The sequence below is a fragment of the Zootoca vivipara genome, chromosome 13, assembly GCF_965207765.1.
Source record: "Zootoca vivipara chromosome 13, rZooViv2.hap1.1, whole genome shotgun sequence".
Taxonomy (NCBI): domain Eukaryota; kingdom Metazoa; phylum Chordata; class Lepidosauria; order Squamata; family Lacertidae; genus Zootoca; species Zootoca vivipara.
The window spans coordinates 4,870,489-4,896,210 of record NC_142596.1 but is presented as its reverse complement, the minus strand read 5'-3'; the positions used below and the strand labels follow the sequence as shown (position 1 = coordinate 4,896,210).

The window sequence follows — 25,722 nt, the reverse complement described above, 5'->3', positions numbered from 1 at the left end:
AACATCAAACATTAAAAACTTCCTGATATAGGGCTGCCTTCAGATGTCTTCTAAAAAGTTGTGTACAGTGGTGCCTCACTAGACGAATTTAATTCGTTCCACGGGTCTTTTCTTATAACGAAAAATTCGTCTAGCGAATCCCATAGGAATGCATTGAATTTTTTTTTGCCCATAGGAACGCATTAATTGAATTTCAATGCATTCCTATGGGAAACCGCGATTCGCTAGATGAATTTTTCGTAAAACGAATTCGTCTAGCGAGGCAACCTCCGCTCGAAAAATCCTTTAGTTAAACGAAAATTTCGTTAAGCAGGGCATTCGTTAAGCGAGGCACCACTGTAGTTCTTTATCTCCTTGATATCTGGTGGGAGGGTATTCCACAAGGTGGGCGCCACTACCAAGAAGGCCCTCTGCCTGGCTCCCTGTAACCTCACTTCTCGCAGTGAGGGAACCGCCAGAAGGCCCTCGGAGCTGGTCCTCAGTGTCTGGGCTGAACAATTGGGGTGGAGATGCTCTTTCAGGTATACTGTACCAAGTCCGTTTAGGGCTTTAAAGGTCAGCACCAACACTTTGAATTATGCTCGGAAACATACTGGGAGCCAATGTAGTAGGTCTTTCAAGACCAGTGTTAAATGGCCCCAGCAGTTGCTCCCAGTTACCAGTCTAGCTGCCGCATTCTTATGTTCTGAAGTCACTCTCTGTTACACAGCAACCATATGACACAAACCAACTTTTAGCCCATGTTGCAGTGCAACATTATTTTAGCTTAAAAAACGAAGCAAGAAAGTAAGGTGGGCAAAAAGCAACCAGCCATGAGCTTGCCTTGGCAAACGGGGAAGATTCCTCTCACAGTGTCATACATACTTGCAGGCTACTGTAGTACATACTGGATTCCAGTCGTCAGTTCTTGCTGTTGTGTCAAGTTAAATCAGCCCCCTCCCCGCTTCTCCCAAGCAAGCAAGAAAGGAACAAAGAGGGTTAGCTATCTCTTGCCCACCCAGGGACACTGAGGTGTGCTGCCCTTTAATTACAGCTCATCAAGTTATTAAAGAACTAATTGCTCTTTGGGAAACATGACAGGGTATAAAAAAATTAATTATAGTTATGTACTGTCAAATCCCCGACTGCATCTACTCAAAATGAGGCAAAACCAAACTGGCTAGAACTTCCATGACGTGGTCAAAATTACAAGCCGGGTTTAAACTTTTTTTTGATGCATGATTGCAAATTGGAAAGTGTGCCTCAAGGGAGGGATTAAGATACATTTTTTTAAAATGAAAATTATAAGCAGTTCCTCTCTTGCTTGAATGAATGAGAGGGGTGAGAAGTTCAAATGCTCAATCCACATTTTAGGTGCATCAGGGATTTTCAAAGTAACTGTATCTGGGTTCAAATCCCCCAGACAGCAATAAAGCCGGCTGATTAACCTTGGACCAGCCCCCTCCCTGCACATCTGCATGACTAGCCTACCTCACAAGGTTGCTGTGCAAAAAGGGGAGACCTCTGTGTACAGTGTTCTGAACATCTTGGAGGAAAGACAACAACAACAAAACTCAAACCTAACAGAAAGGAAAGCTGGTCCTCATGAGGGAGTCCTCATAGTTTCCTGCCAGTATCACCTGTGGGCAAAGCCCGGGTACAAGTAAACAAGGTAATTTACAGACCTATCCTGAGGGTAATAATAGTAATAATAAAGTTATTGCTCTGAACAGTATTTAAGACACAAAAGGTACGTGTGCGTGAAGCCTCCCAGCTGCATTTTAGTTGACGTCTTGTTCCCACATGCAGAACAAGCCCTACCATGAGGCAGAGAGAGGCAAGTGCCTCGGGTGGCAAGTGATGGCAGGGCGGCAGTGCCAACCCCAGTTCTTCCTCCTGAGCTGCCCAGCTTTCCCCACCTTTCTTCCCAAAAGCTCATAAACTGTTTTGCTCCTTCCCATTTTAGCCTCACAACAACCCTGCAAGGCAATGCCTGGCCCAAGTGAGCTTCATGGAGGAGTGGGAATTCAAACTGGCCTCTTCCACTCTAACCACTACGCCCCCCTGGCCTGTTCTGGAGCCCTTCATCAGGTGGGCTGGAAAATGCAACCCCATCGCCAGTGTGGACGTAAGTGTCAACTGCCCATCCATGGAATGGAGCTGGAGCATAAGAACGCAATAAGAGCCTGCTGGCTCAGGCCAAAAGGAGCCCCTCTGGCCCAGCGTCCTGTTCTCACAGTGACCAGCCAGATGCCTGTGAGAAAACAGCAAGCAGGCCCTGAGCACAAGAGCCACACTCTCCCCTCCTGTGGTCTCCGGCAACCAACATTCAGAAGCACCTGTGCCTCCAACTGCAGGGGCAGAGCACAGCCCCTCGGCTAGTAGCCAGTCGCCCTCTCCTCCATCTTTGCCTCAGGCCAGGCATCCCCAAACTGCGGCCCTCCAGATGTTTTGGCCTACAACTCCCATGATCCCTAGCTAAGAGGACCAGTGGTCGGGGAAGATGGAAATTGTAGTCCAAAACATCTGGAGGGCCAAAGTCTGGGGATGCCTGCCTCAGGCAGTAAAATGTCTAAGGCCAGCCCTGCTAACAGAAGAATGCGTGGTGTGAAGCACGCTTCCACAGGCACCTGAAATTTAATCTTGCCTCTGTCTTAAAAAAATAAACCCTTTTCTAATGGCTAAATCTGCAGCCAAAGGCAAAGACTTGAGCAGCTGCAACGGAACCTGTTCCTCCCCCCCCCCCCGAAAATCTGTCAGGCCCGCTTACTCTCCTTGTCTGTCCATCAGGCGCGTTCTGCTCTTTGGGTGCACAAGAGAGAGAGCCGCTGCTTTGCTCTGTGATTTGAACAAGCTCCTCTCTCCTCAAAAGTCAGTCTCCTTGGAGCAGAAAGAGCGGTTCAAATAAGCCCGTTAGCATACACCGGGGAGATAAGCTGTGTGGTCCAATCCTCCCCCAAATCTGTGCATGTACGCAAGAGCTGAAACAGCAGCAGAGTTTTCTACACTGGCCTTCTTTCCAAAGTTCACCACCCAAAAGTAGGTACCACAGTGGAGTTCAGTTGCAAGACTGAAGCTCTTCGGTCTGAGGACACTGCAATCTGAGGAACTGACTTGGTATTGCGCAATTCCAAAAAGGCAAAAAGGGGCAAGAAAAAAAAGCTGAGTCTAGAAGCTAAGGGCAGCTGGAGTCCTTGGCACCCAGGGATACATTTTGTACATTAGTTATGATGGACTACCCCTCACACACACCCCAAATGAGAATGCTAATCCCACAACTGCTCTAATTCTGCCAGTACAGAACTCATGCCTGATCCTCCCACTGGCCTGGAGGTCAGCAGGAACAAAAAGGAGGAAGAGCTCCAAGGCAGCCTGAGGGATGGGTTGCTCACACTGTCAAGGTAGCTTAGAGCAGGCATCCCCAAACTTTGGCCCTCCAGATGTTTTGGACTACAATTCCCATCTTCCCCGACCACTGGTCCTGTTAGCTAGGGATCATGGGAGTTGTGGGCAAAAACATCTGGAGGGCCGCAGTTTGGGGGTGCCTGGCTTAGAGCCAGCAATTTTATAGAATCAGATGGAGTCCAACGGGACCGTTGTATCCAGTGTTAGAAATTAGCCAGGTGCCAGGAACATTTGGCGAATGGCATGGGTCCAACTGCGACCACGTGGAGATCTCTGGGTGCCAGGTGGCCGACTGACATCTCCATCTGGCTGGCCCCTCCAGCTTTCTTAAGCAGGTAAGTAGAAGAGCTTATTCATTGCATTTATATCCCACCCATTTCTCCAAGGGGTATATGCTTCACCCCCTCCTCAGGTAATCCCTACAACAGGCTTCCTCAACCTCGGCCCTCCAGATGTTTTGAGACTACAATTCCCAGCATCCCTGACCACTGGTCCTGCAGCTAGGGATCATGGGAGTTGTAGGCCAAAAGACATCTGGAGGGCCAAGGTTGAGGAAGCCTGCCCTACAACAAACCTGTGAGGTAGGTTAAGAGGCTGTGCCTGGCCCAAGGTCACCCAGTGACCTTCATGACTCAGTGGGGATTTGAACCCTGATCTGCCAGGTCTAACCACACTGGGTTTCTAGAGTAGTTCTGCCATGGGGCAGCTATAGAAATTAAGTAAATAAATACCGTATGGGGAAAGCAAAATGTCAATTAGAGAAGGATCTGAAATATTTTCCTGGAAGCTTGAAATTGTTTTATTTGGATTGTTTCATTTGATTTTTTTCTTTAAAATATAAAGCGGTACAGAAATGAAATGATGGTGTGGTGGCAGCGGCAATGATTAACCATACCCCATTGGGAGTAAAAATGGCACCATGGTGGTCGTGACTGTAACCTAGGTTTAAGGTGCTATTTGGCAATAGCTCAGTTGGTTAGAGCATGATGCTGATAACAGCAAGGTCACAGGTTCGATCGCCATATCAGACAGCTGCATGTTCCCGCACTGCCGTGGGTTGGACTAAATGATCCTCAGGCTCCCTTCCAACTCTATGATTAGCTTATATATCTGAGTTTCTAACACTGCTTATATCACCTGATCCCTTCCGAGTTGGCAGCTGCATAAGCTCCCCTCTGACCAGCTGCAGCAGGGGCTCAATGGTTCTCTCCCCCAGCACACAAGGCAAGGTGCATGGGCCCAGATTTGAGTCACTGTGTAGAGAATCACATCAGAAGGAAAGCAAACCATGCAAATCACACATTGTAGAGCTATTTGCTCTGTAAAAGATATCCCAGAATCTCTGTAATATCCAAGAACGGGGGCAGTGTGGTGGATTACATCTTTGTTTCACATGCTATTGACTAAAAAAATCAACTATTTTACTATGTGGAAGGCAGGATCATCTTTCACTGGTGGCCCAGACAGGCTACCCAAAAAGCAACCAAGACCCCATGACCACCCACTCAATGCAGGAAGTGCACACTGGACAACAACAGTGGCAGCTGAAATAAAACAAATACCAGGGAATCAGGCTATGATGAAATCAAGAGAATTAATAACAGACAGGTGATGAACAAACTACAAAATCTATGCCAGCAAACTTTAGAAGGGACTTGGAATATTTCTGAGTTATATCAAGAGATATCCAGGGAACTCAAACCATTTCTGATTCCTACCTCTCATCCTAAAACTCCTGCCAAGTACTTGGAGCTGGTTTGATAGAGACTGTAAACTTAAAAGCCACTGAGTTACATCTAGTTCCCCTTCACATTTGCAGGTACTAATTTGCAAAACGTGTGTGTGTAGTAGAGAGAGGTGGGTTGGGCACTGATGTGTGAATGAATAAATTGCTTTTTCTTTTCTTTTTGCATGTGTGTTCCTAACTAATGTTGGGGTGAGGAGGTGACTGTAGATCCTCAGAGCTGAGTGGAAGGTTTTCATGTGGCTGAACATGAACAGCTTTGTCTGCTCTTGGACCTCTCTTACAGCAAGCATGTATCTCAGTCTTGGTTGCACTGACTGGCAGCAGCTTTCCAGGGTCTTCCACAGCCTTGCCTAGAGATGCTGCTGAGGACTGAATCTGGGACCCCTCGGCATGCAAATCTCATGCTCTTCCACAAAGCAGTGGCCTCCCCCGCCCCCGCTTCTCTTGAGAATGGAAATTCCTCTGCATAAAATGTCACACACATAGAAGAGTTGCAGCAAACTGGATTTTGCTGACATTCATTTGCAAACAAGCATATGCTTTGTTCCTCAAATCCATGCTACAAGATTTCCGTCCCAGGAGCCAACCCCATGGGCAGCTTACACAAGATCGCACCACAGATTATTTCCTTGCCTTAGTTTGCCTCCCACAAGTCGCTGCAACTATCCCAAGTGCCCAGGAGCAGCTCCTGTTTCCTCATGACGGTCCCTGTAGGGCAAGCGGGAGAGAGTCCTCTTCTGGCCCTCCAGATGCTGCTGCTGGTGAGCTCTACCTCCCACCTGCCACCAGGCAATGGTCAGCAACGGTGGGAGCTGCAGTCCAGCAGCATTCGCTAACCTGGTGCATTCCAGATGTTTGGCACCACAGCTCCCATCGCTCTAGTCAGCACATCTGGGGCCACCAAATTCACAAAGTCTGCTCTGAATTTTGCAGGGCTACAACTCCCATCACCCCATCAGCCACACTGGCTGGACTGATGGGAGTCCAACAACATCTGCAGGGCCTCAGCTTCACCATCCCTGGTTTAATCAGTCCTGATAAACACACCAAAGCAGCTCATTCAGTCATAGCAGGGAGCCTCTGCTTTCTTCACTCCCCAGAAGTCTTACTCTAGGGATGGGGCATTGTTTAGGGGGTTTTGTTGGGGAAGATGTTGCTGTCGGTTTTTTTGTATTTGGATCTTGTGATTTGTGTGGAGGTTGTTCAATTCAGTTGAATACTTTTTCATGTTTTGTTTGTGACTAGTTTTGTTGTGTTTGTAGTTATTTAAATTCTTGTATGTTGTAAGCATACAAGGAGAAGGGGACAACAGAGGACGAGATGGTTGGACAGTGTTCTCAAAGCTACCAACTTGAGTCTGATCAAACTGCGGGAGGCAGTGCAAGACAAGAGTGCCTGGCGTGCTCTGGTCCATGGGGTCATGAAGACTCGGACACGACTAAACGACTAAACAACAACAACAACAATGTTGTAAGCAGCCTTGAACATTGTTTTAACTTTGGAAATGACATGATTTATGATTGACTGGGGCGGGGAAATCTGTGCCCCCCTCAAAAAATGTTGCTGGACTACAACCTCCAGCTTCCCTGACCATTGGTCGTGTTTGCTGAGGCTGATGGAGGAATAGAAGAGGGAGAGTTAAACAAGCACATCTATCAGCGTTCATTTTTAAGGTATGAGAAGTTAAGAGGAAAGGCAGAAACAAGAATGGGAACCAGTTTATTGCTAGGTGCTAGGTGGTACATTACATTACAGGGACCCAGGTGGCGCTGTGGTTAAACCACTGAGCCTAGGGCTTGCCGATCAGAAGGTCAGCGGTTCGAATCCCTGTGACGGGGTGAGCTCCCATTGCTTGGTCCCAGCTCCTGCCAACCTAGCAGTTCGAAAGCACGTCAAAATGCAAGTAGATAAATAGGAACCGCTACAGCAGGAAGGTAAACGGCATTTCCATGTGCTGCTCTGGTTTGCCAGAAGCGGCTTTGTCATGCTGCCCACATGACCTGGAAGCTATACGCTGGCTCCCTCGGCCAATAATGCGAGATGAGCGCGCAACCCCAGAGTCGGTCACGACTGGACCTAATGGTCAGGGCTCCCTTTACCTTTACCTTTAGGTGGTACATTGGGTTAATCAAGAGAGGCAAGAAATGGATTTTGCAACTATCCTGGGATGCTGGTGGCAGAAGGAGGCACCCTGAACAGCACTATGCAAGTGCATGGTTGCAGGCTGGCTAATCATCTACACTGATCAGCATCTGGCACCAGCAGCTGCATCAGCTAACCCACAGTGGGGAACCTTTTCCAGACCAAGGGTCACATTCCCATCTCGGCAACCTTCTTAGGGCCACATGCCATTTGAGGGGCAGGGGAGAGGCAAAAGTGGCTGAAGGTGTGAATTTTACCTTTGTACAGTAGACAAGTTTCGATACACACTGATGCTTCTCTATCCTCCATCTAGGCAGGCGAAAAACATTTAGGAACTGAGCTCTTGCATGGTTCTGACCGGGACACTCCTTGTCCCCAGCATGATCACTTCATCAAATTGGTTACTGATAACAGCACGAATTCACATCGTTTTGAATGCCTTGCATTAGCAGCTGGTGGTTCCTACCAGTGAACCACTTCACTGGTAAGAAAAATTCCAAAATAGTGGAAGAAAGAGTGAGAGGTAGCACTGGATATTACCAGCACAGATTTAGCATTGGAGATCAAAGGAATGTCTGATGGAAAAAAGAGCTAAAGTGCAAACAGCCCTGAGGTTGTAAGCCATGGGTTCCTCACCCCTTCCAGAGGGTACGCCTCCCCAATTTTTGTCAGTGTGCACCTTAATGGGCACTTAAATTCTTCCCGCTCAAGCCATTTCTCTCCTTAAATTAAAAATCTCCGAGACGCTTCTTGACATGGCTGTGCATGTGTGTGAGAGCTGTAAGAACAGAGACTGAAAATACCAGGGCCTCACTCCCTTCCACCCTCTCAGCCTCTCCATGACAGTCAATATGATGTGTTGCAGCCCTTCTATGAAAAGAACCAGATCCATCACAAGATTAAACGTTCTGCTTGCTTATTTGCAATGGGAAGTTGTTCTGGTCATATGACTCACATGTCAGTGCATGGCAAAACAAATGAAGGCAGCCCACATCAACAGGAGCCATGAGGGCGGCAGGGCACCTGGGCAGATATTGCTGGGTGAGAGGACAGAAATGGCACATGCCCTGCCCTGCTCTGGTGTGGCCAGGCAGGATATAAATGCATTTGGGACGGGCAGATCTGTCAATTCCACTTTATCTCAGTTTCTCCTGTTTCCCGGAAAGTTCAGGTCACCACATTTCCACATCAGTTTGAATTGTAGAGTCAGAAGGGACCCCAAGGCTCATCTGGCCCAAACCCCCACAATGCATGAAACACAGCTAAAGAATCCATGAGAGATGGCCGCCCAACTTCTGTTTAAAAACCTTTAATGAAGAAGAGTCCACCACCTTCCAAGGCAGTGTGTCCCACTGTCAAACAACCCTTACCATCAGAAAGTGCTCCCTAGTGTTCAGTCAGAATCTCCTTTCTTGTCATTTGAATCCATTAGTTTGAATCCTTTCCTCTGGAGCAACAGGAAACAAGCTTGCTCTGTTTTCCATGTGCCAGCCCTTCAGGTATTTATGATGGCTATCTGTCACCTCTCAGCCTTCTGCCACATTAAAAGATTTTTAAGTAGTTCTGGTAATTGGGTGAAAATTGGACATTTTGACCCAGCAGCTGCTTATGTTCCTTACTGTTCAAACGCAGTCCCAAGTTGTTGAGGGGCATCATATGCTAATAGTAACACCTTGACCTTCGCCTGGTAGCAAATCAGCAAACCAGTGCAGATCTCGGTGCACAACTGTCATATGCCGACAAGGTCTCCCTCCTGTCAGCACAGCAATCGTGCTGCAGCATTCTGCACTAACCGCAAGCAGAAAGGAAGCTCCACAAGCCAGCTTTCCTGGATGGACTGAAAAACACACAGTCCAGACAGGAATTTGAATATTGTACACACCATGTGACATCTCCATCCAAGAGTCATCAATATACCCGCAGTGACACACACTCCATTAACAGGCTCCCTCCCCATAAGGATTGCCGGCATATAATTCACCATGACAGATGACGTTAAGTTCCCCCCCCCATACATATTCATGAACTGGCTGAAAGCCAACGGAGCCCCCGTTTAATTAACAGAGATTATTTGATTAGAATGGAAGCTGTCTTATTAGTTAAAATAGATAAATGAACGCAAACTCTGATAGTTTAATTTATTAGCTCAGTTACCCTTCATCAGGATGCTGGAGACGGCAGAAATTGTAGCCCAGCAACATCAAGGAGGCCAGAGATCCTCCTGGCTTAGGTCAACCGCTTACTGTCCACCATCCCTTTGTGGTCCCTACCCCTGCAGGATGTGGTTCTCCTCCTCTGCACTGCAAGATGCAATGTACCATACAGGATGAATAACACTTGAAGACAGAAGTTCAGTCAGAGCAAACAAGCCCTGCCTGGGAGCAGCACATTCCATGATGCTCAGTGGCAAACTCACTGGCTGCAGCAATACAGGTGCCACCTGAAACATGAACCTACTACCTGCAACATGAACCTGCAACATGAACCTACTACCACAAGCAGAGGCACCCGCACATTGGCCAGCAAGCTCGCCAGGACCCCCAGGCCAAAGACCCATCTAGCCAGCACCCCATTTTCCACCTCAGCCTGCCCCGTGTCATGGGAAGCCCTGAAGCAGCACATGAGTGCAGCAGCCCCTCTCCCTGCTTGCGATTCCTAGCACACTGCCCCTGACAGCGGAAGAAATACTTGGCCATGTTGGCTAAGAGCCGTTAGAAGATAGGGACCCAGAATTCTGCCTTCTACGGAGTCAGACCACTGGACCAATGGCTCCCTGGCGGCCAGCTGCATATCACCTGCCTCTCCCTCTGAACTGTAATTAAGCCAGTGCAGCAAGACCAGTAACAGAAACATTATTGTTGGTTCACTCTTGTTTTTCTTTGTATTTATGTACTTAAACCCACACAACTATTTTCTTTCAGTAATGCTGAATTTACTATGTGTTTGCTAAATTGTTACGTTTTTTCTCATTTTGAATTTACTGATGTGTTCTGTATTTTGTATATCTGTATTTCCAACACTCTGTGTTTGGGTGCCTTGAATGTTTGCTGCAAGCTGCTTTGGCTGCAACTCATTATGGAAAAGTGGCATCTAGGTTATATACCCATTCAATCAGCATTACACACTAGTGTCCAATGGCACTCTAGGATTTCAGACAGGGGCCCCTCTCTCTCTCTCCAGCCCTAACTGGAGATGCCAGAGATTGAACTTTCTAGATGCAAAGCAGATGTTCTGCCATGGAGCCACAATCCATCTCCAGGGGCAGTCTTACTCTCCATGAATTTACACTGAGTCAGATCTAGCCCAGGGCAGCCTCCACACTAACTGACAGCAGCTCTCTAGGGTCTCAGGCAGAGAACGGTTTTCACATCACCCAACCCTTTTTAATTGGAGAGGGCAGAGACTGAACAATGAGCTTTCTGCATGCAAAGCAGCTGCTCTAGGCCTGAGCCCTGGGCCTTCCCAAGCAGGCACCAGGGAATCAAATCCCGTTCCTCCTCCTCAAGCAACCTGGTCCTGCAGGGACAGAAACCGTGTCATGGAACTGACAGCTTCCAAGAGCCATGGCTCCTGCACAAATAACAGACTCTCAGAGGAACACAGAGGCCTGTCTGTAGCAGGCAGGCTGTAAAAACCCCGTAAAGTCATCTCAGTGATGCCTTGCAACAGCCTGCAATCTGGAGACCTTGCCTTGAGTTTAAGGTTTTCCAATAAGTTGGGATTAGGGGGAAGAGCAGAAACACCTTCACTTGCTTCAGCAAATTTCTTGAGACAGAGAAATGTGATTCCAGGAGGTCCCGGGATCAAATTTCACCTGTGCAATAAAATTCACAACATAGCTTTGAGAGTCTCAAACTTCAGCCACCCAGCTCAGAAATTAGTGTTGCTGTATCTTGCAGGACTGTTGTAAGGATTGCTGGTGTGAAGCACTTGGAAAAATACAGAGCTATGGGCACCCACAGGAATTTCTACTGAGTGTTTGTGCAAAGTAAAACACTGAAAGGAGTGTGATGGAGCAGGGTAGTTCCATAACTCACACACAAAATTGAGAAGAATAGTGCCTGTACATTCTGCCCCATACCTCAGATTCTACAAACGGTAGAAAATTACTGTTTCTAAAATGAAGCTTGTGCACCCCTTCTCCATTCTTTCAAGCGCACTTCTGATGCTGCCCTCATGCAAACATATCCAGAAAAAGCCTTAGGTCCTAACATCAGGCAACGCAAGTTGACTTTATCAAGTTGCTGGTTTTAGGTGCTGTGAAAGAACATCAAATTATTAGCTATCTAATGCATTACTGTATTATAATTACTTCCAAGGAGAGGCACTTGTGGAATTTCCCTTCCTCCTGTGCCAGAAGAACTTGGCTCTGCCTCGGCTGGGACACTTGGGAAAGGGGCATCGCCAAGCCAGTGAAACAAAGTCCTAGAGCCCTGAGGTGAGGTAGGATGGAGTGTACCACTTCAGGATTCTGGGGGGGGGGATGCTTCTTCTTCGTTTGCTGGAGGATGCTACTTTTGAGCATAAGCCTCAATTGTTTTATTTTCACAAAAACCTCCCTAAAGATATAAAGTAAGCATATCATGGGGGGAGATCCAACCCTTTCAGGGATGTTGTAAAAAGTAAACCCCCCTAAAACCAGCAAAGGGGCACTTTAAAAAAAGCAACAGTCCCCTGCACTTGCACTCCAAAGTGGCACGGCCCATCCTACCAGCTCAGGGCTCTACCACCTTGTTCTGGCTGTATGCCTAGAAACCAGGATGCATTAAGAGGTGCCACCTCCTCCGGCCCACCCAGCCTCCTGACAACCGCCTTCCTCCCAGGCCAATAGTAGCTCCAAAGCGAGGGAAAGCCAACAGCCGGGTTGTTTCCCACCTTAAAGGAGGGAAGCCAAGCCAAGCGGTGGGGCAGTCACCCAGCCGCGTCCACCCACCCCTCGCTCAGGCAAGACCAAGCAGCCAGCAACTCCCAAGGCGCGCATCGCCCCCTTAAAGCAAACGCCCATCCGCGACGCCCAGATCTGCAGAGATCCGGCTGCTCCCTTCGCATCTCCCCAGGCCGGTGGTGCTTTAAAGGTCACATCCGCCAGAAGACCCACATCTCCTCCTCCAAGAGAAGCCCCTCCATCCATCATCCCCACCACGCCACGCCAGGATCACCTTTGCGGGGCCTTCGCCCACCTCCACAGCCCAGAACTGAACTTTCAAAGGTCTTTGAAGCAGGGAGGGAGGGAGGCGGCTCCCCCCCCCTTGCAGGGACCATGCAACCCGTTTATTAAAATCACCACCACGAGAACACAGCCGGCAAAGCAGCAAATATGGCTCCCCAGCGCAAGGAATTTCTCCCTGATCCAGCGTGTCTCCAAAAAGGCTCCCCCGATAACGCACAAGCAGATAAGGGTGACTTATTTGGAAGCTGATGGATTTTCAGCCCCCTTCCTTCCTTCCTTTCCTTTCCACACCAGGATTCTTGGGGAAGGGGGAAAGGAGGGGGAAGGGAGGAGGAGGAGGAGGAGGTTCAAGTCTGGGCAAACCGCACTGAGCCCAAGCCATTTGCAAAGCGGGTCTGACCTGACACGAATCAGCAGCCGGGTTGTGAAGATGGGCGGGTGCGGCCGTGGGTGCTGTGCGGAGCCAGCACGAGACCGAGCTCTCGGGGAGCAGAAATGGACACGATCCCATTCTGTTTCACCTCCGGCTGCCTTTATAGAGCTCCCCACCCGCTAACACCCAATTGCCCAGCCTGCTTGCGGACGCTGCGAAGGGGGCCGGGCGGGGCGGAAAGCAACAAGCGGCGGGGAGGGGTCGGTAGGCTTGCTCAGTGAGGATTGGGCCCACCTCCGATCGCCTCGCTGTCTTGCCTGGGGCCCCCGATCGCCAGAAAAGCAGGTCAGGAAGCGGATTTTTTTTTTGGGGGGGGGAGAAAGATGCAAGGGAGAAAGGGCGGGGCGAGGGAATCCTTCTGCAGAGTCAGCTGCATTCCCATGCTAAAGGACAGGTGGCCGTGCCCGGGAAAGGAAGCGAGGGGGAGGCGTGCGCGGGCGAGGCAGTGAAGGTCCGTTGCAGCTCATCCAAGGAGGCGCTGCCCTCTCCGCAAGCTCGCCTTGTTCCTCCGCGCGCGCCGATGGTGCAAATATATTCCGAAAGCATTTAAATGCAAAGGTAACAAACCATGCGCATAAATATACACCTGCATATATATCGAAAGGAGGGGAATCCGCCTTAAATGCACGCCTGGAAGCGGTTCCTACCGGGAGAGGCGAGCCTTAGCCGGGCATGGCGCGGGGCATCGGAGCGCCGCTCTCCTCCTCCGCTCGCCGCGGCTGCAGCAACCTCCTGCCTGCTCGGAGGCGCCGCGTCTCTGCCAGCCTTTTGCAAAGCGCTTCTGCTTCCCAGGCTGAGAGAGCCCCCAGCCCAGTGAGAGCAGGAAGCGCGTCATCACCCCGGGACCGACCGGCCAGCTGGCCTTCCTCCCCCTCCTCCTCCTCCTCCTCCTCCTCCCCCTCACCCCAAGCTGACTGGACCCACCATCCACCCAGCGAGCTTGTTCTGCACGTTGCTGGCGCAGCTTCCCAGCAGGTCGGCAGCTGCAAGGCGATCCGCATCCCAGAATTAGCTCATCCCTCTCCCAAAGCAAAAGCAAAGGTATCTCCCAGGCTGCAGCCCGAAGCATGCTCAAATCCTCCTGAGCTCGGCAGGACTTACTCCCGAGTAAACGGGACCGTGTTCGTTTGCGCCCGAGAACCGTGCGTGATTCTCCCAACAGGCAAGCTGCCACCTTCTTCTCCCCAAAACTAGTTCTGCTCCTCCTCTGCTTTCAGACAGCGTTCCCCACGTGTAGAATATAATGAAAGAAGGGAGGCTTCTTTCCATCCTTGCTGGGAAGAAAGCTTCAGCTACAGTACTTGCTTTTTCTGCACCTCCGTTTCCTGTTAAAAGCACCGGAGAAAGGCTGGTGGACAGGAAAGCAGGCAACCTTTTTCACCTCTCACTATGTTGGCTTGGATGCTTTCTAGATCAGTTTCCAAATGGAGTAATTTTGCTATGTGCTGTCCTGAACTATGCTGTAATTGTTGATTTGGTGCACTATGGAAAATATATTTTTTTAAAGCAAAACTTGTCAGGGTTGCCCACTGGAAAAATAGCAACAATATATTATCCATATATGAGACTATCAGACCAAACCAAAATCTCACAAAATAACGTTCCAGCTTTTGAGTTCTCCAGAGACCCTGAAACCAGAACAGCAGCCACCTGAAAGCATCATCAGAATGTTTGCTTCATCCAGATTCCACCTGGTGACTCAGCAGATGCAGGAACTGATGACTTGACTACTAGCTAGGGCTGTTTCTCCAGACACACTGCATGTCCCATGGTCTTGTCTAACTGGACGAAGAATTCTGGGTAACTTGAAACCTCCTACATTATTACAGTATATGACATTCTGGAAGGCCTTATAAATCCTCACCTGAGGATTATGTCGCTGCGCAGTAGGACCCAGGTGTACCAGTATGCAGGTTTTTTACTACAGGTATTGAAGAAAAGAACAATATTTTGTTTCGTTGCTGCAATCTTCTTTTGGGAAGGGTTGTAGCTCAGCAGTTGAGCTCCTGTTTACCATGCAAAAGGTCACAGGTTCAATCCCCCTGTATCACAGGTTCAATCCCCAGACATGGCAGGGAAAAGACTCCTGTCTGAAACATTGGAGAGCTGCTGCCAGTCACTGTAGACAAGACTCTGCTAGAAGGACCAAGACTTTGGCTTAGTACAGGGAGCTTCCAACGATCTTATTTAAATCAGCTCTTTATTCAGAGGGCAATGAGGACTGGAATCTTGGTTCATCTTTAAGGGAAGGACCGTAGCTCAGTGATGGAGTGCAGGCTTCATGTGCACAAGGTCCCGAGTTCAAACGTGGCCTCTCCAGGAAGGACTGGGAGAGACTCCCTGCCTGAAACTCTGGAGAGCTGCTGCCAGTCAGTGTAGACAATACTGAGCTATGGTGTTCTGACTTGGTATAATAAGGCAGCTTCTTCCTTTCTTCACTTGCTGAGGTTCTTCCCTCTCCCCTCCCGTGCTCCTTGCCTCCAGTCAGGGATTGGGGGGGCACCACTGCTCCCCCCTCACAAGGGAGCATCATGAACTTGGTTAGTCAAAGCAAGGAGGCCAGTCCTGGCCAACCGCTCTTCAGTAAATTCAATCAGGTTGAGGCAGGCAGATGGAAGTGGAGGGACAGTTCATATTTCATAGAATCATAGACTTGGAAGGGACCCTGAGGGTCATCAATGAGAGGAAAGAGGCTCAGAGGCAATGGCTTCTTTACACTGCCATCCTGCCCCCTGTCCCCAAAATCCTCCTTGTTGTGGCACAGGTGATGCTCCAGGCCGGCTGCCAAAGTGCCCTCCTCCCCGTGTGCTGGGGGAGGCAGCAAGTCCAGGTTCTGAGGAGGGTACCACAGCAGCTCCCTGCCCCTCACTTCTTCCGCAACCGATGTCACCAAGATGGTGGCGGCCAACACACTTGGGGGAGGCTGGATATGCCGCCTGCCTAGATCCTGCTGCCTGAGGCAGTTGCCTCATGGGCAGGGCCGGCCGGCCCTGGGCACCTGGATTTAAGATTCATTTAACCAGAGTTTTCCTTAAAGGGGAGGGAGTTAAAAGTGAAATGACAGCACCATCCGCTGATAGTTAAAGTGATAGGTGTGTTGATTCAGATAGGGCATGATTACCCACTACCCTCCTAAGTAGTAATGGAATTTGTAGCACAATCTCAGCAAAATATCTTTGTGAGTTGGTAGAGCATGAGACTTCATCTCAGGGTTGGGGTTCAAGCACCACATTGGACAAAAGATTCCTGCATTTCAGGGGGTTGGACCGGATGACCTTTATATGGGCACTTCCAACTCTACAACTATGATTCTATGTTCAGAACGTAATGAATACCTGCTTCCTGATGGTATTGGCTTGTATCCTAGAAAGAGGTGATGCTAGATTTGTGTGGCTTCTCTGCGTTGGACCACATCTAATTTATCAGATTGGATGGGAGGCTCACACAATCAAGGAATCTGAAAGGCTATCAGTGGCTATTATAAGGCTATCTCCTTCCACTGATGGAGGAAGGAGGAATACCAGTTGCTCAGGACTGCAAGTGGGGAGAGCACTGCTGTTGTCCTCACTTCCTCCTGGCAGGCTTCCCATAATGGGCAGATAGAATGAAAACTTAGCATCTTAAATGAAGCTCTGCAGAAGCAATTCAGAGTTGGAAGAGGAGGAGCCTTAGCAACTGCTTGACAACCAAATAGCTGAACGGATACATTGTGTGTGTGCATATTTTAAACCCCCCCTTTTTTGTTGTTCCTTTCAGAGACTAAGAGCAAAGAGGCAGGGTGGGGTGAGCAGGTGTGAAGATCAAGCTGGAACTGAGATATGGGCAACTGAACTTTGCTGCTTTAGTATGCAAAGATGCTCGGCCCACGTAATGGATGTTCCCATGCATGTAAAGAGGACAATTTGGAGACATTTTTTGATACCTAGAAAACAGATTTGGGCAATGACATTCTGGATCCTCTGGGATAGGACTTTGCTCTCCATCCTTGCAGTCTATAAAAGCAGTTCTCTCTCGGTGCCAAGGTGGAAGAGGCTACACAGAGAACCCCCAAAGAGGCAACATGCTTGCAGCACTTTCTTCTCTCATGCCTCAACCTTTCCCCACTTTTGCTTGTTACAAGGATCCCTGGCCAAGATCCTTCGTACGTGTATCATCACAGCCTTGGCATCTTTTTGGGTTAGGATTAGTCTGCTTCAGTAGGATAATTCCTGTCCAATTTCTATTTCCCTTGTTCCAGGGTAACTTTCCATAAGGGAGGGGATACCCTGGCTGTGTGGGAATTTAAATGGAGGTTCCCAGGTCCAGCCTCTTGGCACGGAGGGGTCAAAGCAGGCAGCAGAGTGGCAATGGATCCTGCCAGGAGTCAGAGAGGGCAGCAGTTGCCCAAGGCTGCTGCGGATCAACACCCACAGGCCTCCTATAGGACCACTGCCTATAGGAGGAAGACTGGCCCATTTCTGGTAGATGGCTTAGGGCAGGCATAGGCAACCTTGGCTCGCCAGATGTTTTGGAACTACAACTCCCATGATCCCTGACCACTGGCCCTGTTAGCTAGGGATCATGGGAGTTGTAGTTCCAAAACATCTGGAGAGCCAAGGTTGCCTATGCCTGGCTTAGTGCCTGGTGCTTGCAGCAGTTATTAGAAGGAAGGATGGCCAGATAGATAATGACTTATCCTCTGCAGCACCAAAGAGGCCTTGATAAAGTCAGCTGATCATTCTAGATAATTCCAGGAGTTGCAGAAGCCTTCCTTTTTATCTCTGGTTTATTTTATTTCCTCAAAACAAAACTTCAAAGAGCAAAAAAATTGACAAGCTCAATGCTGTTTCTGGGCCTGATTTTAAGCAGTCAGGAAGCTGACAGCATAACAGAGAGAGATGGGAGAGATGGAGGGCCCCTGGGAGCAACAGGGTTTAACCGTTAAATCATTTAGGCCCTTAAAAGGGCATTTTATGAGTGCTCCAACTCATTAAACTCCCCTGAAAACTTATCTGGTCAGAAACTATGAAACTGCAACCCTTCTACTAGAATAGCCTTGGAAAATATAATCAAGAGATTATCACCAGTCCGGAAAATAATGGCTTCAAAACTAGTGGATACTGATGCAGATACATGCTAGGTTCAAAGACAGAGTTAAATTAGATTAGCATTTCTCAAACCTTGTGAAATATTGTTCGCAGCCTCCACTCCTGGCTCCTTTGCCAGGGACTTCTACCAAGAAGAGCTGGGAAACCTACCCTGGTGAGCGATGATTGTGTCACTGCCCTCAAGTGCAGAAGGGCAAAGCAGAGAGCAGCATTGCCTCTCGGATATTAAATGTTCGGAAGACTTTCCTGATGGTAAGAGCCATTCAGCAGTGGAATGGGCCACCTCAGAAGGGGGTGGACTCAGGGGCAGGGGGACCGTGGCCTCAGGCACACAATTTTTGTGAGGGTGCAAGCCAGGCGCGCCCAGCACAGCTCAGCCAGAGGGCTGGGCTGACCACCCACCCAGTGCATGTGCACGATGCACACACCCCGCCCCAGGTGTGCACACCCCGGGCACCAACAACTGATGCTATGCCACTGGGTGGACTCCCCTTTTGAACAGAGGTTGGATGGCCACCTGCTAGGGATTCTCCAGCCATGATTCCTGCATTCCAGGGGGTTGGTCCTGATGACCCTTGGGGTCCCTTCCAACTCTACAATCCTGCCATTCTGTGATTCTGGTCTTCTGCCTTTTCCTGGGCAACAAACAGAGCAGTACTTTCAGTACAATAAAAACACTGTATTTAAAAGCCAAAATATAAAGCCAGTTCGAAAACAACAATAAAAGACAAATCAGCAAGCTCAGATTAAATACTCTAAATACTGTACTTAAAAGCGGCAATGATGAAATGCACATCTGAAGCAGATTAAACATCATCTTGGATATATATATATATATATATATATATATATATATATATAAGCAGACTTCTCTTTGCAGAGTTCCAAATCTTGGTTGTAGCCATAAGGAAAGGGACATAGCTCAGTGACTGAGCGTCTGCTCTGCATGCAGAAGGTCCTAGGCTCAATCTGCAGGCAGCATTTGGAAAGAATTCCTGTCTGAAACCCAGGAGAGTTGCTGCCAGTCTGTGCTTGGAAAAGTTGAATACTTGCTCACAAATTTATTGACATTAGCACGAGATACTATAGCTAGGAAGTGGAAGGGGCAAGGTGAATATCCAATGGAAGAATGGTATAAGGAGGTGTGGGATATAGCTATAAATGATAAATTAACGTGCACTATCTAGCTAAGATGGCGAATATGGAGGATAGTGGTCTCGGGAGTACACATTTTTATTTTTATATTTTCCAAAAGAAAAGTTGAATAAGCGGAGACATGATAACAGGAGTGCAAATTAGTCATGGTGTGGAGAAAGTGGACACAAAAAAAACTTTTCTCGCTCACTTATAATAGTAGAAGTTCATAGGCTTCCAATGAAGCTGAATGCTGGAAGATTCAGGACGGGGGGGGGGAACAGACTTCCTCATGCAGCACAGAGTTAAACTATGGAACTCTCTCACACAGGAGGTGGTGAGGGTCACCAACTTAGACAGATTTAAAAGAGGATTGGACAAATCCATGAAGGAGGAGAAGGCTATCAATGGCTACCAGTTGCAATGGCTATAGTCCTCTTCCAATTTCAGGTGCCAGTTGTTGGAACGTCACAAGTAGGGGGAGTCCTGCAGCTGCCCTAGGGGCCTGCTTTCAGGCTTCACAGAATGAGCACCTGGCTGGCCACTGTGGGAACAAGAGGCTGGACTAGATTATGTTTTCATGTCAATACTGAACTGGGTGGACCCATGGTCTGACATCAGGACAGATCGTGAAGCTGAGGCTCCAATACTTTGGCCACCTCATGAGAAGAGAAGAATCCTTGGAAAAGACCCTGATGTTGGGAAAGATTGAGGGCACTAGGAGAAGGGGATGACAGAGGACGAGATGGTTGGACAGTGTTCTCGAAGCTACCAACATGAGTTTGACCAAACTGCGGGAGGCAGTGCAAGACAGGAGTGCCTGGCGTGCTATGGTCCATGGGGTCACAAAGAGTCGGACACGACTAAATGACTAAACAACAACAACATGGTCTGACATGGTATAAATCAGCTTCCTAAGACCCTGGCGGTCATTCCTCTTCTGGTCACTGCTATAGACAGTTTGTCTCCAGGCACTGCGGTTGTCTGCAGTGGATTCCCACCTGGCAGGGTTGGTTGATGTTGCCAGCCTTCATGTCACATTCACAGTTGGTCTGCCAACAGGCTTGGTGCCTAAAGCCAGCTCCCCATAGAGCACGTCCTTGGGAATCCTGTCATCTTCCATGCTGTAGACAAGACCAAGCCAGCATAGACGCCACTGAGGCAGAAGTGAAAACATGCTGGGAATGTGGGCTTGGGAGAGCAGATTATTGTTTGAGATTCTGTCATGAGGTGCCCCAAATCTTCCTGATGCAGCACATGTGGAAAGCATTGAGGCATCGCTCCTGGCAGGTGTCAGTTGCCCACGACTCACTACCATAAAGCAATGTGTTCAACATGCAAGCCTGGTAGAGCTTCTTGCCAAACAAGCCTTTCTAGCCTTTACTGGCAGCCACATTTGGTCAAAAGGCATGGAGGCCATCTGTGAACATTATTCCCTCCCAGCTTTCTCCGCTCTGATCGCTTGGGGCAATGATAAAATCCGTTAATGGATTCTAGATAGGGACGAAGCGCTGGCCCTGGCCCTATCTAATGCAGCCAACCTATCCACGTGGTATCCTCTTGTGAAGGCAGTAAGAACTATGGCTCACTATTTGAGCGACCTGACGAACCCTTCACAAAGAAGGGCCTTCACACTTGCCCGCTTCCATTCCATTCCCACAGCATTTTTACAGGGTATATTTTCCAACACTCCCCCTGATCTCTGACTATGCCCGTGCAACAAGGGAAAGATAGAGGATTTTATCCATTTTTTCTTTCACTGCCCTCTATACGACGCAATAAGACCAATGCTCCTCATACTAATTCCTTCGCTTATCGCCTTGGAAGACGACCGCATGAAATTTCTATTGGTGGACGCTAACCCCAGGGTTACCCGCGGAGTGGCCATTTATATCTTGCAGGCCCTGAAACTCAGAGCTCTCTCGACTGGCTAATTCTCTCTAGACGCAGATTTCACTAAACATTCCCCAGTGGACAAAACACACATGGTATTGGTTGTTAGCACATTCTTCCCTGCCCTTTTGGAGAGACAAGCCAGTGCTGTAGTAGTTGTTGCAGTCAAGGGCTTGTGTGCACCCACCGTCCTGCACCAGAGAGCATCTGGCCAGCTCATTCTGGACCAGCTGAAGTTGCCACTGCTTTTTAAGGGCAGCCTCATATGGAGTGCATTACATTGAACCACTAGAGATGTGGCAGAAAGCAGCCTTGCCCAACCTGGTGTGCCCCAGATGCTTCAGGCCACAACTCCCACCAGGTACACAGCTGATGGGAATTGTAGTTCAAGGCAGCTGGAAGGCACCAGGTTGGGGAATCTTGGACTAAAGCATGTGTCACTATAGCCCAGGCATCCCCAAACTCGGCCCTCCAGATGTTTTGGGACTACAATTCCCATCATCCCTGACCACTGGTCCTGTTAGCTAAGGATGATGGGAGTTGTAGTCCCAAAACATCTGGAGGGCTGAGTTTGGGGATGCCTGCTATAGCCAGATCTCACCTCTCCAGGAAAATATTTAATTGCCTAATCAATTAATGATACAACCCTCTCTAGGTATTTTCAGAAGTCCAACTATCCTCAGTGATACAGACTGTAATGGTAAGCTTTCTTCCATCCGACAGCATGCTTTATAAGTCAACCATAAAAATGTAATGTGCGATTTACACTCTGTTTGCTTGCTTTGATGATAAATGATGATGTATTACAACCACACATCTCTTATTCCCAGCCACTTTATATCCCCCGTGTTCACCAGGACTACAGTTTTGTTGTCCTTATGAAAGTGGAGTGCTGGCCATATATATTTGTAAACAGAAACCATTGGGGTTAAAAGTCCTTGCCTTTAGCAGCATCTGCATCGTTCGGCCCTTATCTTCAGAGGAGCTGTTACCAACAAGAGCTTGGGGTTACGATGATGCACATTTATAGGCCTGCTCCAGTAGCTGGTGCAACATCTGGGCTTTCCTTTCGTCTTGTGGTTTTATTATTCCTTGTTGCAGACCCTGCTTGGGATTGATCCCACCACAGTGGTGGAGGCATGAACAACTTGAACATCGTCTGGTTCCTGTGTGGCTTTGAAAGGAAGAGTTGCAAAGCAGAAATGCGGATTTTCATTCCTGGAGGACTGCCAGGGGCTAATTGGCGAGATTCATGATTAGAAGCCCTGCTGTATGTGTAGGTTTAATAAACTGTGAACATCTGGTTCCAGCAGGGCCAAGGAGGAGGAGGCCTCACTTTGTATTGCTTTTGTATAAACCCTATAAATCCCATTTGAGATGAATATTTAGTTGTACTTCTGTACAGTTAGGAGAGGAAAAGGTGACACAAACCTACTTTGATGTTTCATTTGCTCTTGTGCAATAAATAATTCACCTTCTAAGGTCCAGAAAGGAGGTCAGTGTGTGGCAGGAACCACACAGCATTAGTCAGACCTTCCTCAATAAAGCACTAGGGAGTCAGAGTTGCCGAGGAGGTACCGGGTTCCTCCCAGTCTATGGAAGAGCAGCAGTGGAAGAGCACCTTCTTTGTCTGCAGAAGGCCCCAGCTTCTGTCCTCAGCATCTCCTGCCAGGGCTGGCTGTGTCCACTGCTGGAAGAATTATCTGGGAAATGCAACATCTACTATGCATAAACATTTCGGCTGGAGATGAGTGGAGAAAGGATGGCACATACTACAGAAAAGAAAAGCGAGGAGGAAAGACCTGGATTTCTGTGAAGTTTACTCCTTAATGCGAATCTTGTAATTCTAGCTACTGTACTGACCAATATCCGAATCCCTGTGTTAACTGCCTGGTCTTAGGCAAGGCCTCACTGCATTTTTCCAACTTCACGGCAAACGTGATCCAAGGATGGTTGAATCTATCAATTCTGGTTTCTCGCAGTTTCATTTTCCAATCTTAAATTTGGTTCACCACTTTACAACATTTTTTTCTAAAAGTCCTCATGAAATTCATCAGCATTTCAGTGCAATTTTCCAAGCTGTTATATTCAATTTTTCCTGATATGCACATTTTTGCAAAGCAATTTGCCTGAAAATAAAAGAGTTTTCATGGGATATTTTCAGACTTTCCTGTAATATTTGTGATTTTGTACCCGTTACTTTTCTGGAGCACTGCCTTGCAGAAGTCAGGGAAGTGTGGGTTTTGAAGCATGACTGTTTTTGAAGGATGACCGTGAGTAGACTAAGCCTACTCACGTTGTGCTTAGTGGAACATAGGATCTCATTCTTAGACTAAAATGAGGAGCAAGGATACTAGGTTCAGCCCATCATTCTTAGCACAGAGAGAGACCATAATGGAGTGGAGGAAAGCGCTTGGCAGATCTTTAAAATTAGCTATATTCCCTTTGATCCCAAACGTCCCTTCTGTGTTGGTTCCTTAAATACCAATATGTGAAGTCTGAATAATTCTCCCAGACTTGCTGAGAGCCTAGCACGCCTCTGGGGAGCCAGATGGTTACAGCGATTAGTAATGGGATCGGGCCTTTTGCTTGAAGGACACAGCCTGGATCTTCCTCCAGACTTGAAATGGCTAAATCTTAGCCTGGATTATCTGCCAGGAATGGGAACTTGAGCCAAGTGCAGACATTACAATTACAACACACCTAAGTCTACCGTCAAGTAGCTATTTTTGTTTGTACTGCCTTAACACGCAGCTGGCAAATTGGGTCCTTTGCTCTCCACCTCCCAAATCCCATGAGGTCTTGGTGTCGTAAATTTTTTTCTTGACAGTCTTTGGAATATTTCCTTGGAGTTCATGGCTTTGACTAACATTGTGTGCCTGCCAAAACAGTTGATGTGAGCACAACTGTGGTTCCGCTGGACAGGATCAAAGATGCTCCAGGAGAGAGAGAGAGAGAGTCTGGGGTTGCACGCTCATCTCGCATTATTGACCGAGGGAGCCAGTGTATAGCTTCCAGGTCATGTGGCCAGCATGACAAAGCCGCTTCTGGCAAACCAGAGCAGCACATGGAAACGCCGTTTACCTTCCCACTGTAGCGGTTCCTATTTATCTACTTGCATTTTGACGTGCTTTCCAACTGCTAGGTGGGCAGGAGCTGGGACCGAACAACGGGAGCTCACCCCGTCACAGGGATTCGAACCGCCGACCTTCTGATCAGCAAGCCCTAGGCTCAGTGGTTTAACCACAGCGCCACCTGGTTAGAGTGACAGATTAATACTGGGAGACCAGGGTTCAATTTCCCACTTAGCCATCAAGCTCATTGGGTGACCTGAAGCCAATCACTTTCTCTCAGCCAAACCTACCTCACAGGGTTATTGTGAAGCGTGTGCTCTGCCTTGAGCTCGTTGGAGGAGAAGTGAGGTATAAATGTCATGAATCAATAAATGTGTGCTGTGTTCTTGCTTGAGGAAAGAAAAGCCTCTTCAGTGGAATTATTTTGAAGACACTGAGGTTTGCTTTCTTTCTGCCCAGCTGGTAGCTCAGCTTCCATATTCTGTCTTCAGTAACCGGAAAGACAATGCTGATTGATCAGAGAAATATATAAATAACCTGTCTTGTTGAGATAAGGATTTTCTGATCTCTGGGGCACAATCTTTATGTTTGAATCAAATCTACTGGGGAGTTTCAACTGTGCAACCCCCCCACCTGCCCACTGCTGCTTCCTTAATTCAGTTTGACCTCTGCAGGAGACCTCTATTGTGGATTATGCTCTAAATCAGGCATCCCCAAACTTTGGCCCTCCAGATGTTTTGGCCTACAACTCCCATGATCCCTAACTAACAGGACCAGTGGTCAGGGATGATGGGAATTGTAGTCCAAAACATCTGGAGGGCCAAAATTTGGGGGTGCCTGCTCTAAATGACTCTCACTGACACAGAATTATCAAGGCAAACTCCCAAACTCTCCCAAACACCCAATGCCTGCCAGAGAGGGCAAGAAAGCTGCATATTCAGCTAAATTCCCAGAACAGGTGTGGAGCCGTTGAAAGCAGAGGAAGGCTCTTCCAGATGTTGGCAGCTGCCGCAGGAGAGGCCTCCGCATTATCTATGGTAATATTTTATGAGAAGCTGTTTAGAGTTTTGTTTCTGAGTGGGGGAAGGGGGGAAGGAGACTTTAAATGCATGCAACCCCTTTTTATAGTGCATAGATGTGAAGCAAATGTTGCTTCCATCTGTCCTGTCATTGCTGAGTCTGGTGAATGAGGTTCTCCACTTGCCTCTGCCCCACTGCCTTTAGCTCAACTCTGGGATTGACATAGGAAAGGGATCCTGTTTCCTTAGTCAGGGCAGCATACTTGTTCATTTCGGCCTGTAAAACGACAATGGAGCCAACATTTTTGGACGGCTGAGCCAAACTGGACATTCTTCCACGTCTACAATCAGATTCCGATTATGAATCAATTCGATATGCACATAGAGGCTGCTCTTGATTAACATGGAGGGAGGGAGCATTGTCATCCCTGTTTGGGTGCTTGCCTGTCCAGAAGGAGGAACAAAGTCATCTCCCCTTTTGCCTTTCCAAGAAGACCATCGCTGGGTGAGTGAGCACCCGCTTTGCATTCAGAAGGTTCAAACCTTCAGCCACTGTCCTGAACCCCACAGAGGCATTGTGGGAAGGGGGGGTCAGCGGAGGAGGAATGGGAGGATATCGGGGAGATGGAGGAGTCGGAC

The 25,722-nt window shown here is 48.3% G+C and overlaps 1 protein-coding gene and 1 long non-coding RNA gene across 4 annotated transcripts in view; one reads left to right on the top strand and one right to left on the bottom strand.

The window, feature by feature from the left end:
• Window positions 1-13,706, bottom strand: part of TLN2 (talin 2) — a 184,890-nt gene extending 171,184 nt beyond the window's left edge. Inside the window, exon 1 of one of the 3 annotated variants that reach the window (XM_060282859.2) lies at window positions 13,524-13,706. The gene's annotated coding sequence lies outside the window, so the exon portion shown is untranslated. Of the gene's footprint in view, window positions 1-12,843; window positions 13,172-13,462 lie in introns of those variants that run through there. The other 2 variants (XM_060282860.2, XM_088657461.1) reach the window with 2 other exon arrangements.
• A 952-nt stretch (window positions 13,707-14,658) lies between these two features.
• Window positions 14,659-16,718, top strand: LOC148683611 (uncharacterized). Its single transcript, XR_015946939.1, has 2 exons — window positions 14,659-14,803; window positions 16,633-16,718. It is a non-coding gene; the product is annotated as an uncharacterized LOC148683611 (long non-coding RNA).
• The last annotated feature ends 9,004 nt before the right edge of the window (window positions 16,719-25,722 follow it).